Source organism: Mytilus galloprovincialis, chromosome 4 (genome assembly GCF_965363235.1).
Source record: "Mytilus galloprovincialis chromosome 4, xbMytGall1.hap1.1, whole genome shotgun sequence".
NCBI classification, from domain to species: domain Eukaryota; kingdom Metazoa; phylum Mollusca; class Bivalvia; order Mytilida; family Mytilidae; genus Mytilus; species Mytilus galloprovincialis.
In genome coordinates, this window is record NC_134841.1 from 1407148 (window position 1) to 1424121 (window position 16974).

Below are 16974 nucleotides of genomic sequence, written 5' to 3' on the forward strand. Positions count from 1 at the left end.
TTTTTCATCACGGAAAATGTAAATTTCCATTCTTTTGATTTTACGATTAAACTGCCCTGTAAAATTGAATATTTACAAAATATATATAATATAATGCAGCAAAAACTTATTTCATATTCGTTGAACGATTTTTTGTTTCCCATTTTTATCAAGTGTTAACATATAATTCAAAGACATTATCAGCATGATTGTGTAAATTTATAAACTGAATTGATTACAAAAGGTCACGATGACCAATAGTTTACGTATTTCTAACTGAAAATACATCTATAATATAATACAAAGAACACACCGGCTGGGACGTCGCCCGGGTTACCAAGGTCCTCTTTTGCAGCACGGAACACTGTAGCATTTGATTTGTGTGTTCCACGGAATATCCTCCAGGATACCCCTGATTTGACTTATGTTCAGCCAGAAAGTAATTTAACATTTAAAACATATTACATGTATACTAAATCTTTCGAGCCTGTTCCACGGACAATGTCGTGTACGGAATCTAATGTACTTTGTGTGGACTACTTTATGTTGGTTAAACTCGTCAAACTTTGCGTAAAAGAATGAAGCAACACCGGTCTGATAATAAGGATCCGCAATTTAGGGTTCTTTATAACCATTTTAATCAACCGGACCATAATAGTATGCATCATCGAGAAAATTTATCACCACACAAATAGCCCTGTACTAAGTACTCCTTTCCGCAAAGATAGAGAAACATTCTAGATAAGGGAATTAGGGATTGCAATGCCATATATTTGCAATTAAAATATCAAAGGGGTAGGAAATTTGTCAAGTCCTGCCTGCAGTGATGTCAATGTAATGAGTTTATTTGATACTACCTTACGACAACAACGTCTTCATGGGCAAAAACATTACAATCGACCTATGTAAAAAAAGAAAGTCTTCCAAGTCTAGATCACCCTCTGGGAGCTTTGATGACCTTTTTCACATGTTCATCATCCACTAACGTAACATTAAATTTGAACTATTCTCTTTTCACTGCCAGTTAATTTTCTAAAATGTTTGAGAGATTATGCACTTGACAAAGGAGGCACCAATACATTTTCTTCATTATACAGACTAGTCATATTATTTCTGATGTAGCTCTTTTTTGTCTTTTCAAACCAGTAAGATCGGAACCTTTACATGCGTAAAAGAGGAAATTTATTCTTGTTGGCTTTACCAATAGAGGAATTGATGCAATCAACATCTGCAACGTTCTACTTCACAAGGAGGTAACATCTGAAATCCCTATTTATTTTCAAAATCAATCTGTTCCTATTGTATCCTACAGTTACATCGAAACCATTGCACCTAAAATATTTAACTATAAACAAGCAGGACCTTGACTTAGAACAATACCTAAAATACCCTCCGAAATGTGACTGTTCTTACTCGCCTTATAATTACAGCCCCTCTGGTCATGTTATAACAGGGGATCTAAACATAATTCAACATGAAAATCTCCGAAAGGTGATTTCTCATGGTCCTAAGTTTAGAGAACCCCAACACATCAATTGGAACCGTAACTTCAAAATAATTATGGATTCCATTGAGAACTACGCCCGAGCATGGGCTAAGCGAGAAGAAGTTGAACGTGACACTTTGTCAGAATGGGTTTAAACTATCAGGTCTCTGATAAAACGTCGCATTCAGAAGTTGAAAAACTGTGTGAACGATCGACCAAAGTCCGTTTTCAGAGACAAAGAAGCTATGAAATGTCTATCATTTCTTCATGATAAGTATGTTGTTGTTCCTGCGAACAAAGCTTCAAATAATATTGTCTTTGTATGTAAATCGTATTACTACGAACGTCTTGTAAAAGAATTAGGTATAAATGAGCACTCAGGTAATCCCACATACAAAGACATATTATTTGACAAGGATGAGATGTTAGTATATCATAAGTCCTCCATGGCTTTAATAAACATTGCATTGAACACCAAATTGGAGAACCTACCTTGATTGTATTAGATACCAAAGCTTCATAAAATTCCGTACAAACAACGGTATATTGCTGGCTCATCTTCATGTTCCATTAGATTGACTAAAGTTCTGTCCGCAGTGAAAGAGGGTCTTCAGAAATACTGTGAAACTGTTAACTCGCGTAGCGGTATTAACCATATGTGGATTCTTAAAAATTCTAAAGAAATTCTAGACAATTTTAAATCTCGGTCTTTTTCTGTAATTAGTTCTATCAAAACTTTTGATTTTTCAACCCTGTTTACCACCATTCCCCATGTGAAATTGAAAAATCGCTTAAAGGAAATAATCCACAATGCCTTTCAACATAAATATGGCAGCATACGCTATAAATTTATTACTTTGAGATATCATAAGGCATATTTCGTTAATAGTGTCAAACAAAAAGATAAAAATACTACACAGAAGAACAAGTGGTCAGTATGCTGGAGTTTTTTATCGACAAAATATTTGTTCATTTTGGAGGTAGACTTTTCCAAAAAATTGTCGGCATTCCTATGGGAACAAACTGTGCGCCTCTTCTTGCCGACCTCTTCTTATTTTCATATGAATCGGAGTTCCTTCAGACACTTGTCAAAAACAACAGGATCAAAGAGGCCAGATTATTTAATTTCACTTTCAGATATACTGATAATGTTCTTTCCATAAACAATCCAAACTTTTCTAATTAGGTTCCTTCCATATATCCACCAGAACTAAAAATTAAAGAAAACAAAAGACACGGCTTCCTCCGCCTCATTGTTAGACTTATATCTCGAATTTGACTTACACAGTCATCTCAGTACCAGAATCTATGACAAACGAGACGATTTTGATTTTGAAATTATAAATTTCCCCCACCTTAGTAGCAATATACCAACTTCACTTGCGTATGGGATATATATTTCCCAACTTAATCGATATTTAAGAGCTTGCAGTTCCTACTCAGACTTTGTAAAACGTCATCAGTGTCTGAGTAGAAAGTTGATGAACCAGGGGTATGTCAAAGAACGTCTCGTCCTTTTTCTAAAAAAAAGTTCATCGGAAGGTACCAAGACCTTGTTGATAAATATTCCGTATGTTGTTTATCATCTTAACAACGTGTTATATTGTTCTTTCGTTTGTCCTTGTTCTATTATTTATTTTACTTTTACTGTTGGATTGTTTTGTGTGATATCCATTCAACGTGGCTCAGTACTTAAACATCCCGTCAATGTATTTGTATTTCATTTTTTGCTGGTGTGTTTTGTATATACAGTTCTGGTGGATATACAAAACCTCAGTCTAACAGTGTCCTGGACTCTAGACCACTCGACCAACTAAGAACCTCAGCCTAACAGTGTCCTGAACCCTAGAACATTCGACCAACTAAGAAAACCTCAGCCTAACAGTGTCCTGAACCCTAGACCACTTGACCAACTAAGAAAACCTCAGCCTAACAGTGTCCTGAACCCTAGACCACTCAAACAACTAAAAAAACCTCGGCCTAACAGTTTCCTGAACCTTAAACCACTCGACCAACTAAGAACACTTCAGCCTTAAAGTGTCCTGGACCCTAGACCACTCGACCAACTAAGAAAACTTCAGCCTAACAGTTTCCTGAACCCTAGACCACTCGACCAACTAAGAACCTCAGCCTAACAGTGTCCTGGACCCTAGACCACTCGACCAACTAAGAAAACCTCAGCCTAACAGTGTCCTGGACCCTAAACCACTCGACCATCTAAGAAAATCTCGGCCTGTCCTGAACCCTAGACCATTCGACCAACTAAGAAAACCTCAGCCTAACAGTGTCCTGAACCCTAGACCACTTGACCAACTAAGAAAACCTCAGCCTAACAGTGTCCTGAACCCTAGACCACTCAAACAACTAAAAAAACCTCGGCCTAACAGTTTCCTGAACCTTAAACCACTCGACCAACTAAGAACACTTCAGCCTTAAAGTGTCCTGGACCCTAGACCACTCGACCAACTAAGAAAACTTCAGCCTAACAGTTTCCTGAACCCTAGACCACTCGACCAACTAAGAACCTCAGCCTAACAGTGTCCTGGACCCTAGACCACTCGACCAACTAAGAACCTCAGCCTAACAGTGTCCTGGACCCTAGACCACTCGACCAACTAAGAACCTCAGCCTAACAGTGTCCTGGACCCTAGACCACTCGACCAACTAAGAAAACCTCAGCCTAACAGTGTCCTGGACCCTAAACCACTCGACCAACTAAGAAAACCTCAGTCTAACAGTGTTCTGGACCCTAGACCACTCGACCAACTAAGAAAACCTCAGCCTAACAGTGTCCTTGACTCTAGACCACTCGACCAACTAAGAACCTCAGCCTAACAGTGTCCTGAACCCTAGACCACTCGACCAACTAAGAAAACCTCAGCCTAACAGTGTCCTGAACCCTGGACCACTCGACCAACTAAGAAAACCTCAGCCTAATAGTGTCCTGAACCCTAGACCACTCGACCAACTTAGAACAGCTTTCATAAGTTTTAAATGCATGCATGATGTAGATATAGAAGACAAGGTTATGATTACGTAAAGTTTAGGATCAAGGTTCCGCGTAATGGTAGAAGTATGAAAAGAAGGGACAGGTACAGCGGTAAAAATTATTATTCTAACTATTTCTAATAATTGGACTTTTTGTTATCAATTACATTTAAAAAAAAAATTCACATATATTTTATCAAATCAGAGAGAAAAAACAATTTGTGTACCTCAGTGAAAAACAAGTTTGATTGATCATTATTTGTAAAAAAAAAAAAAAGTACATATTTCAAAATATCATTTTACTGTCGGTCCTCCATATTCAATGACAGTGCATACTCTATTCAAAATAGTTGCCTTGGCTGTATCAACATCACTAAATTATAGAGTCGATAATACAACGGTTATTTGAGCATAAAATTAATACAATCTTGTTTACCAAAAAAAATATTTTGAATAGCACAATTATGATTCGCAATGGATTCGCAATGGATAAATGTTAGTATGTGAAAAAACACAAAATAATGAACTCCGGTAAATATTCAGAAAAATAGAGTACTTATTGGTTGTGGGCTAATGAAATCTTTAAGTATATCAAATCTTAACCATTGTGCTTATGCTTTTATTTGTTACTTTACATATCTGGTTGGGCTTCAAAAAGAGAGGCGAAAGATAGAACAGGGACGTCCAAATTAATTAATTGAAAAACGGACAACGGCGGAAAAATTCCTGCAAACATTATACAAAACAAAACGTATAAGCGTATGAACACCACCATCCCCAACACGGAAGGGAAATCATGTGCTTTGAAAGGTTACACAAGTCTTTCCTGTACCCTTTGTCTCGACAGTAAGTTCAAATCCGCTGATATGTTTAATTAGGTAGGTCACACTCAAAGAAAAGAGGTCGACAATTGAAACTCATTTTTTTTGTAATCTTGCCAGATGTCCTAATATATCCTGAAAGGAATTATAATTATCTACAAATTAGAGAGGCGGAAAATACCACAAGAACATTCAAAATCATAGATCGAAAATAAACTGACAACACCGGGCTAAAAACGAAAAGAAACAGACAAACAATATCTTAAAAATAGGTATTTCATTTAAACATTATGACAAAAGACATTTTAAAAAGTATTTTAATATGGTTTGTTTTAAAAATATTAAATGGCAGTAAGTTAGTATAATGGTCATTTAAAGTGTTTTTGTTATTATAATTGCACATTGAAAATTTCGTTAAGTCTTCATTGATGTTTTATGTTGTTCCTATGGGCGCTCGAGGGTATAAATCAAATTATGTTTTTAACATAGCATTTCGCTATTTATTTCTACAAATGAACTTTATCATATACTTAATAGAAAAATAGGGTCACCGTTCATTTAAGCTCACAATCTGCCTTTGAAAGACGCATGCATTTTGAGGTATGTTTCTTCTGTTGAACTAATAGGGAAAATAGTGGTAACATCGAAATGAAAAAAGACATAAATTGTTTCTTTGCCTTATACGTTCTCCTATTTATTTGTGTATTGTAGTCCTGTGATATTAATTATGTTGTCATTTTAATATTATATTTAACAATGTCATTAAGTTGCGAGGTTTGGCATGCCACAAAACAAGGTTCAACCCACCATTTTTACTTTAAAAATGTCCTGTACCAAGTCAGTGTGTGTAACATTTTAACGTTGTGTTTCAGTTATATCGTTTGTTTTCTCCTATATTTGAGTGTGAATACACATTACTATAAGACGTGTCACGGTACTTTTCTATCACAAATTCATGTATTTGGTTTTGATGTTATCTTTGTTCTTCAAATCGGATTTTGTCAAATGCTTAGTCTGTCGTTGTGTGTGTTACATTTTAATGTTGTGTCGTTGTTCCCCTCTTATATTTAATGCGTTTCCCTTAGTTTTAGTTTGTTACCCCGATTTTGTTTTTTGTCCATAGATTAACGAGTTTTGAACAGCGGTATACAACTGTTGCCTTTATTTACAGAAATCGCTTAAGTTTGACAATTGTTTAATTTAAGTACAGCTTATTTGAAAACAATAATAGAAAATATAGGTCACTTATGAGTTAACAAGATATTTCAATTTAAATGCAAATTAGTGGCCTTTTTGTACCAACGGGAGATAATTTGGAACTTTTTCAATGATATAAACATATTTTAAGCCATTTAGGGCCAAAACGAATTGATTTGTTTTTTGTGTTTTTTTTTTTTTTTGTTTTTTTTTTGTTTGTTTCTTTTGTTTCTTTTTAACCATATCATAAAGCAACAACTTATAGTGTAATAAATAAAATTTATAATGAAAAAAAAAGTTTTAATTTTTGCTGAAATTTTTGTACCCACGATCCTCCTTAAGGAGTTGAGTGGACTTTTTCCTCTTTACAAAACTTTGAATTTTTCGAAAAACTTATGATTTTCTAATGCCAGGCAAAGATTACCTTAGCCGTATTTGGCACACCTTTTTTGGAATTTTTTATCTTCAATGCTCTTCAACTTTGTACTTGTTTGGCTTTATAAATATTTTGATATGAGCGTCACTGATGAGTCTTATGAAGACGAAACGCGCGTCTGGTGTACTAAATTATAATCCTGGTATCTTTGATAACTATTAAACCAAAGGAAACACATCAACTATAGGAAAGCAATAAACCAACAGAAACACTGAACTATAGCAAAAGCAAACGCCAACATACAAAGAAACGGACTATAGATAACAACTGCCATTTTCTTCACTTGGTACAGGACGTTTAAAGAAAACATGGTGGGTTGAATATTGTTTTATGACTAGCCAATCCGCCTGTTTTCGTGGCAGTGTTATATATTCCGCTTAAATGACATCACTTTTTGACAGTACAAACAAACACAAGAACACTCAGCAAATTATTCACAACAGCACACCAGGACAACACAAATGAAATATATAATAAAGATTCATATGATCGAACCAACATATAATATAAATACAATACCTGTTATATAAGGCAAGGTCATGTAAGACAAAACAGTGAAGACACATAAAAACAAACAACTTATAACAGAAACCCGTAGTCGAACCACAAATAACTTTGAAGAAAAGACAAAAACAGTCACAAAAAAAAAGAAAATAAAATAATGAGCAACAAGTACTCCAACAAAACCTGGGATGATTTTGCTTTCTCGGAAATGGTGAGCAGATCCTGCTCTAAATGTAACACCCGTCATGTTGCTCAATTTTGTACGTAAACCATAACGTGATGACGTCAATAAAATTTACAAAAGGATGATTTCGTCTTAATCACTTGGTGCTTTCCTTTTGATAGCATCCTTCTAATCAGCTACGGCTACCGTTAGTCAAAGAAATAGAAGCCCGGAATTATCATATCACTATTGAGATATATTTTTCTCACGCAGGCGCTGCTTGAATGTTGCTACATACATGTCTAAACTGTAATAAGCAACAAGAAAAATAATTTATATTCTTTTTGTCTATAAGTTGTATATGTTCGTCGAATTTAGTCTATGAATAAAAACAAAACCAAGTAAATAATGTCTCACCAGACTAATTCCAAAAGTTAATCCCTTTACTCATTCTAAACATTCTAAGCTAATACGGTTAGTTTGATAATTCTGAATAGGTTTGTATATCACCTATATTGTATACACAATGTGATTTACATACAAACGATAATAGCGAAACAATCGATGAAAGCTATAATGTTGATAAAATGTAACATATGTTCGAACACAAAATGTAATTTATAGATTAACTCATTCATTAGTAATGTTCTGAAAATACATAGTTTGGGTGAATATGTTTATTGTCATTTTATAGCTTGTGTTATCTGTGTATTTCGATAGTCCCAGAATTGTACTTGAAGCAAAATAATACAATGCATACACGTGAAAATCTAAATAAGAATAATCATCATTAGGAAACAGCATCTCCACGGTAGATTTTTGATAAATGTATAAGTACTTCAGCGTTAAGACTCAAAAGATACAACAGTCGGCAAAAATGTATTATATATGTTATCTACCTTTAACTCACACACATACGGTTTGGTTTGCAGTTGTCATTCTCTGCAGGGTTAAATATCTTTAACAAACATTTACGTAGTGTTGAGGCTCCCACAGGGTACCCCCTCATGTCGCAAGGTTGCTTTTAAGTTCGTCGAGAGGTCGTTTTTAAGGGAAATGTACAGGTCGCAGGTCGTTTTTCCTAACACAGAGGACGGAAGTTGGTCGGAGTTCGTTTTGTCAAAATTTCACAGGTCGCAGGTCGTTTTTAGAAGGCCCTCAGGTCGGAAGTCGCCTCTAAAAAGCCCAGAGGTCGCCGGTCGTTTTTGACCCTGCGGGAGCCTCAGTGTTCATCCAAGTGTGGGTATTTATCTAGAAAAACATTGTTGTATTTTTATCACATTAATTGTTCTTGTTCTTATATGCATGCGATATTTGCCATTCGACGTTAAATACAAATTCATCATCATCATAAAACTTTTAAACTAACTATAGATATTGGGTCTTGCGTTTTCTCGTTTGAATTATTTTATATTTGTCATTTCTAGGTCTATTATAGCTGACTATGTGGTATTGGTTTTACTTATTATTGAACGTTGTACGGTGACCTATAGTCATTAATTTCTGTGTTATTTGGTCTCTGATGGATAATTGTTTAATTGGCAATCATACCACATAGTTAGCTATAAAAGATAATGAATTGACAGTTCTTCTTGACTTATAAGTTTTGAATGACCCTCGGCATTGTCTGTTTTCTTGTTTAAATAATAGTTATCCCTCGATGACGCGGTTTGTCAGTGTCAGATTACCCCCGATGACCGGACACACCAAGTCCGAGTGGGATAACTATTTTAAATCCCAGCTGTTACAGATGAGATGACAAACCATTCACAGTTCATAAAATATAGTTTAGAACGCCACAAACCCTTATAATATACCTTATACATTACTATATAATGTATACCCTTAATTAATAATTAATTATCAGGTGACTAGATATGAACCATGTCAACTCGCCCCACTGGCCAATCGGCCCACACTAGATAACCATTAAATACAATAATCGCCCCATTCTTGTTTACCGACTCGCCCCACTTTTGAAAACGTGTTCAATAAAATTGAACAATCAGTTTGACAACACATTTATTGACGAAAAGGGTTTAAACCCCACTGAATACAGGTCTGCCAACTTGCCCCACTTATAAAAAAATCTTGCTTTCTTTAAGTATGTTAAATTACTGATCGTTGGTATCCAGTCGTCCTGGTGTAGTGGTATGTGTCGTGGGTTGATATGCTAAAGGTCTAGAGTTCAAATCCCAGGATAGACACTGGAATTTTTTTCTACGTAAAGTTTGATAGTCTTTTCCGTATAATTAATTATGAGTTTTATAGTCGATTTGATATTCCCACCAAAATGTCACAGAACAAAGGAAAGCATGCAAAACAAAGAAACTCAAGCTGTGGTGATCTTGATGGGGTGATCCAGCTCAGATCACCATTGTTAGAACAAAGGAGCTGGGATGTAAGGATAGAGTTAAGAACATTAAAAAAGGTAAACGTAATACTTACTTAAACTTACAACGATTAGGAGCTTAACATATTTCATAGGAATCACAGACTGTTGTTTGGTTTTTCATTGGATTTTTGTATGATTGAAGCATTACCGTTACTATTTTGAATTATATAAAATAAGACGATACAATCAAAACCAAGGAGTAAACAAAGACTCACAAGACTAAAGGACATTTACATCAACAGTTATAAATAATAAATAAGAAACAACACGAACTACACTAAAAACCGAGAGTAAAATCAGATAATAAACTAGTTCAAAATTAGTGTTAAAAGTTAATCACAAAAATTAGATTTTTGAAAAAAATCAATTAAACCTTAATTAATCATTAAAATGAAACGGTTATCAAATGAATACCATCTGATAGAAAAGTATTTCAAATAAACGAACTAATAAACTAGAAACGTGGTATTCCAAATAAACGAACTAATAAAATAGAAACGTGGTGATCTAAATAAACGAACTAATAAAATAGTAACATGGTGTTTCAAATAGACAAACTAATAAAATAGAAACGTGGTGTTTCAAATAAACGAACTAATAAAATAGAAACGTAGTGTTCCAAATAAACGAACTAATAAAACAGTAACGTGGTATTCCAAATAAACAAACTAATAAAATAGAAACGTGGTGTTTCAAATATACGAACTAATAAAATAGCAACGTGGTGTTCCAAATAGACGAACTAATAATATAAAAACGTGGTGTTCCAAATAAACGAACTAATAAAACAGTAACGTGGTATTCCAAATAAACAAACTAATAAAATAGCAACGTGGTGTTCCAAATAGACGAACTAATAAAAAAGAAACTTGGTGATCCAAATAAACGAACTAATAAAACAGTAACGTGGTATTCCAAATAAACGAACTAATAAAATAGAAACGTGGTGTTCCAAATAAACGAACTAATAAAACAGTAACGTGGTATTCCCAATAAACGAACTAATAAAATAGCAACGTGATGTTCCAAATAGACGAACTAATAAAAAAGAAACTTGGTGATCCAAATAAACGAACTAATAAAACAGTAACGTGGTGTTCCAAATAAACGAACTAATAAAACAGTAACGTGGTATACAAATAAACGAACTTATAAAATAGTAACTTGGTGTTCCAAATAAACGAACTAATAAAATAGTAACGGGGATGTTCCAGATAGACGAACTAATAAAATAGAAACGTGGTGTTCCAAATAGACGAACTAATGAAATAGTAACGTGGTGTTCCAAATAAACGAACTAATAAAATAGTATGTGGTGTTTAAAAAAAAAATAATGCAAAAGAAATGTGGAATTAAAAAGAACGAACTAACAAAATAGCTGCATTTTACATATACTAACTTCTATGAACATTAAGTGGTTTTGCAAATAAAATGTTAAATTAGTTGATCACAAACGCGACAATAGATTGAAAATATTACGTATTTCGACTATGTCATCTGTACAGTTTTAATAATAACTATAAATGTTTTTATAACATAATAAAGCTGTGAGAGCAACTGAAATCCTCAGTAAATATCAAACCTCTTTAAAAGACAATGTTTCATAAGGAATAACATTCAGGGCTACATCACTGTTACAATATAGCATATCACAAAGCTGAGTATCAATCATGATTGTATATCATGTCAATTCATATACGTTTAAAAAACCTTTAAATTACACTTATTTTAAAACTTCAAATCATAACACAAAAATTCACACAATATTATGAAAGACTACAAATTTCTATTTCAATAACAATAAACATTTAATATCTTACCTTTTGATTATGATTCAAAAGCGATTATTAACACATGAACTAAGTTATCCTTCAAATCCTCCGAGAAATATCGATCTTTCTGTATCAAAAATTATGATTTTTCAACCCAGTATTCCACCATTCCCAATGTGAAATTGAAAAATCGTCTAAAAGCAATAATTCACAATGCTTTAAACATACAAATGGTAGCATACGCTTAAAATTTATTAATTTTTGCTACCATAATACATTGTTTGTTAATATCGAACAAAAACATAAAACAAACTACACAGAGAAGAGGTAGAACTGCGCACCCCTCCTTTATTTTTTATTGGGTTCCATTAATTGTTCCTCAAGAACTAGAAATTTAAACAAAACAGACCCGGTTTCCTCCGTCTCATTTTTAGAATTATTCCTCGAATTTGACGTAAGCGATCATCTGAGTACCAAAGTCTATGACAAACAAGACGATTTTAATTTTGCAATTATCTTTTTCCCCGATATTAGTAACAATATACCAACTTTCCCAACTCATTGCAGCTCTACTCAGACTTTGTTTAACGCTACCAGGGTCTAAGCAAAAAGTTGATGAACCAATGGTTGTCAATCTAAGTAAGATCCAACATCATCAGGAAATATTAATTCAACTGCAGTTGTGTGATCAATGTTCTTCAAAGTTAACACTCCAAAGATACCTGAAGGAAACATTCATAATATAACTAACGCTACTTTCATTTCTTTGAAACAAACCGTTGCAATCTTAGGAAACAATAAAGTGCAGATCAAATCTTAAGCTACAAGTAAAGCATTTACGTATTTAAAAAACACCCTAGTGTTCCTCGCATGAACTGTTCGATCATTTCGTATTCGCATCTGCCCGCTTAATAACTTGTATATGCTGCATCATCTGCGTAAGGCGTTAGCTAGTTATAACTGAAATACATGTGGGTTGGTTTGCATACTGTCATACTGTACATGGCTAACTATCTCTAATCGGACGGCAACTATGAGTGCTAGCACATTGAAAAGAAAATAACACATATACCGAATTCCGAGTAAAACAGAGTTTCACTCTTTCCACATTAACTGTTATCGTTCTTATATGCATGCGATATTCACCATCTGACGTTGAATACAAATTCATCATCATCATTAAATTCTAAAACACTACAGAAATCGGCCCGTGAGTTTTTCTCGTATGAGTTGTTTTATATTTTATTTCGGGACATATTATAGATGACTATTCGGTCTGGATTTTACTTATTTTTGAAGGCCGTGCGGTGACCTATAGTCCTAAATTTCTCTGTTATTTTGGCATGTGTTATGTGGAAAGGTGTCTCATTGACATCCTACCACATAGTCAACTATAAAAACCACCAAGTTGACATATATATAAAACAATTGAACAGTGATTACGAGCTTGGCATATCATAGACACGAAATAAAGGCAAAAATAGCATACATGTACCTCTGTTCGAAACTCATAAATCGATTGAGAGAAAACAGATCCGGGTTACAGACTAAAACTGAGGTTATCACATCAACTAAAAGAGGAAAACAACAAAACAACAGAAACACTAAGATGCAACAAAAAGCAAACACGACAATGCAACACACACAGAAACGAAATATAATATAACAACTGCCATTTTTCTGACTTTTTTAGAAAAAATAGTGGGTTGAACATGGTTCTTGCGGCTATCCAAAACTCGTGCTGTAATGGTAATGTTATATATAACACTTAAATGACAACATTACATTACACTACAAACTGCTCAGAGTCTGAAAAGACCAGTTTTTGTGCTCGACCAGTAAAATCGAGCACACATTTTACTCGACTAGTCTCGACTTTGTCTCAACTGTACTTAACTGAACTTAAGTGTACTCGACTAGATCTCGACTTTACTTAATTAGTCTGATTCAGTACTTGATGATCGTAGTGTAGTCAGAAATGGTCTCGACCGATCTCGAATAGTCTCGACTAAGTCTCAACCAGTCTCGACCTGTCTCGACTAGTATTGACCTTCAAATTTAGTCTTGACTGGTGTAAATCAGCCCATCTTACTAAATTAAATATTGATATTACAAAATTTAAGCTTATTTGGTAGTTTGATTTATTGCTGTGAAATGAAAGGATTTTATTTTACAATAGGTAAAATAAAAAATGATTTAATTCAGATAGGCATCTTTAATTTTTTTTATAACTTTTTCATCAAACTATGCAGCTATCATAGATATAAATTAAGCTTACTGAATCCCGGGTCATTTTATTTTTTGTTGTATTGCTGTCAAATTTAAGAATTAAATTAATCTAGGTAAAAAGAAAGCTAGGATTTGCAATTTCAGACAAAATAGAGATAGTATATTTTAATTTTTTTAATAACTTTTTCAAATCAACTTTGATTTTCATCAAACTATGCAGCTATCTTAGCAATATATATTGATCTTACTGAATCACAGGTCATTATGTAGTTTGATGTATTGCTGTCAAATTTAGGAATTAAATTAATCTAGGTAAAAAAAACTAGGATTTGCAGTTTCGACAAAATAGTGATAGTACACTTTAATGTTTTTCAAAACTTTTTCAAATCAACTTAGATTTCCATCAAACTATACAGCTACCTTGGTGATATATTCATCTTAATGAATCCCAGGTTGTTATTTAATTTAATGTATTGCTGTCAAATTTAAGGACTTAATTAAGCTAGGTCAAAAAGCTAGAATTTGCAGTTCGGATTAAATTAAGATAGTACACTTTAATTCTTTTTTAAAACTTTTTTCAAATCAACTTGGAGTTCTATTTAACTATACAGCTACCTTGGTAATATATTGATCTTACTGAATAATAGGTCATTATGTAGTTTGTCGTATTGCTGCCAAAGTGAAGAATTAAATTAATTTAGGTAAAAAAGGCTAGAATTTACAGTTCAGACAAAATTCAGATAGTAAACTTTAGATTATTTCAAAGCAACTTGGATTTTCATCCAAATCTACAGCTATCTTTATTATATACTATTCTTACAAAAAACCGGTTATTTGGTAATTTAGTTTATTGCTGTCAAATTTAAATATTTAAATTATAGGTAGTTATCTGAATTTTGTCAAAACTGAAAATTTTATTACCCATTACCTAGGTCATTAAATTTGACAGCAAAACACCAGTACACAAAACAACCGGGGTTTTTGTATGATAAATATATAATAAAGGTAGCTGAAAAGTTTCATTACGATCCAATCTGATCTTAAAAATTATGAAATCTTAAAAAAATCTTTTGTGAAAAGAAGAATTTAATATCATGAATTTTCATAACAATCTTTGATAACCTTTTAAAAAAAGGAAATGTTTTCGAAAGTAACAGTAAAATTTGTTTTAATCAAATCTAAAAATATTTTTTTGTCAAATTTAATGACATTGTACTTTAACATGATTTAATTACATCAGTACAAGTGAGATTTACAGATAAAAAGAAAGTCCTACTTTTCTTAAACTCGTGTACTACTTATCTAGTGTATTCAAAAACCCTTGTGATTTAGACTAACCACAAAATTATTATTCTATTATTTCACTTTTATTAATGATTGAACAAAACGAAATCATATTTTTCATATCTCGTAGCAAATCCCCTTAAGGGGGCTCCTGGGTATAAATCAATTTTTTTTTCTAATATAGGATTTCGCTATATTTTTTTATAAATGAACTTTATCATATACTTAAAGGAAAAATGAAATAAAAAGATGGAGTCACCGTTCATTTAAGCTCACAATCTGCCTCTGGAAGAAGCATACATTTTTGTTAATGTCCTTTTTTTCTGTTGAACTAATAGGAGAAATAGATGTAATATCGAAATAAAAAAATAACCTAATTACAGAAATCGCTTAAATTTTACAATTATTTAGTTTATGTACAGCTTATTTGAAAACAATAATAAAAAATATAGGTCACCGTTGAGTTAAAAAAGTTATTTCAAATTTAATGCCAAAAAATGGCATTTTTGCACCAAAGGGAGATAATTTGGAGCTTTTTCAATGATATAAACATTTTAAAAGTCATCTGGGGCCAAACTGAATCAATTTTTTGGGTTGATTTTTGTACCATATCATAAAGTAATAACTAATAGTGTAATAAATAAAACTTATAATGAAAAAATAAAGGTTTAATTTTTTGCTGAAATTTTTGTACCCAGGAGCCACCTTAATGTCTTTCATGTCGGTATTTTTTCAATCTTTTCATCGTCGGACATTCTCAGATATTAATTTTATTCATTTCTATATTATATGTGACTCGATACATTGTTTGGACTTGGACCCGTCTCTGCACACTCTTCTTTAAGTACTGCTCTGTTTCTTTTATATCCTATTTTTTTTATTATTGCACGTGTCTAAAATACAACAAATCTATTCTACTTCTAAAAATATACTTGTGATAACACAAACGTCACAAATAGTACACGTCACTTTTTGTGACGTTGATTCGTTCGTGTGACGCACAGTTTAAACTTCTCTTGTGGTGGTCGTACATTTATTTGGTGTGTCAGTTGTTATTCTGAGGTTTTATGTTGGTATGTACTACTCTATCAATTATTCGTGTTTTTCTCTGTCCGGAGTGCTCTTACGTTCATTTGTTATGTATTCCTGTACCTTATTGTTGTTATTTAACGTTATTTTAAGATTACCATATAAGTGGGAGGTTTTGCTAGCTATAAAACCAGGTTCTACCATTGTTTCAAAAAAAATCTCCTGAACCACGGCAGTTGTTATCAAAAACTCGATGTATATGCATGGAGGCGTTTATTTTTTTTCTGCAATTCAGTGTTTCTGTCTTACTCTTATAGTTGATGCGTTTCTCACTGTTTTATTTTTTAACATAGATTTGTTTTTCGTTTAATCGATTTATGACTTTGAAACAGTCGTTTATTTCTGTTACCTTTATTTAACTGCCAACTGCAGAAACCAGTACTCTAATTTGGAATACCTACATAGCCACTACGTACATAGGTGATACATTTGTCATTGGTTTAGCGCATTTATTTTCTCAATTGCTCTCAGAATGATTATTCAAGAGCCTTTAATTGCCTCATAAAGTCGTATACGAAATAGACCCCAAGTTTGAGGTCAGGTTCTTGTTGTTCATTCTTTAGTGAAATGTTCTTTTGTTTGATAATAAGTTATACAAAAAATAAAAAAATAGTAGCAATAATTCAATGAT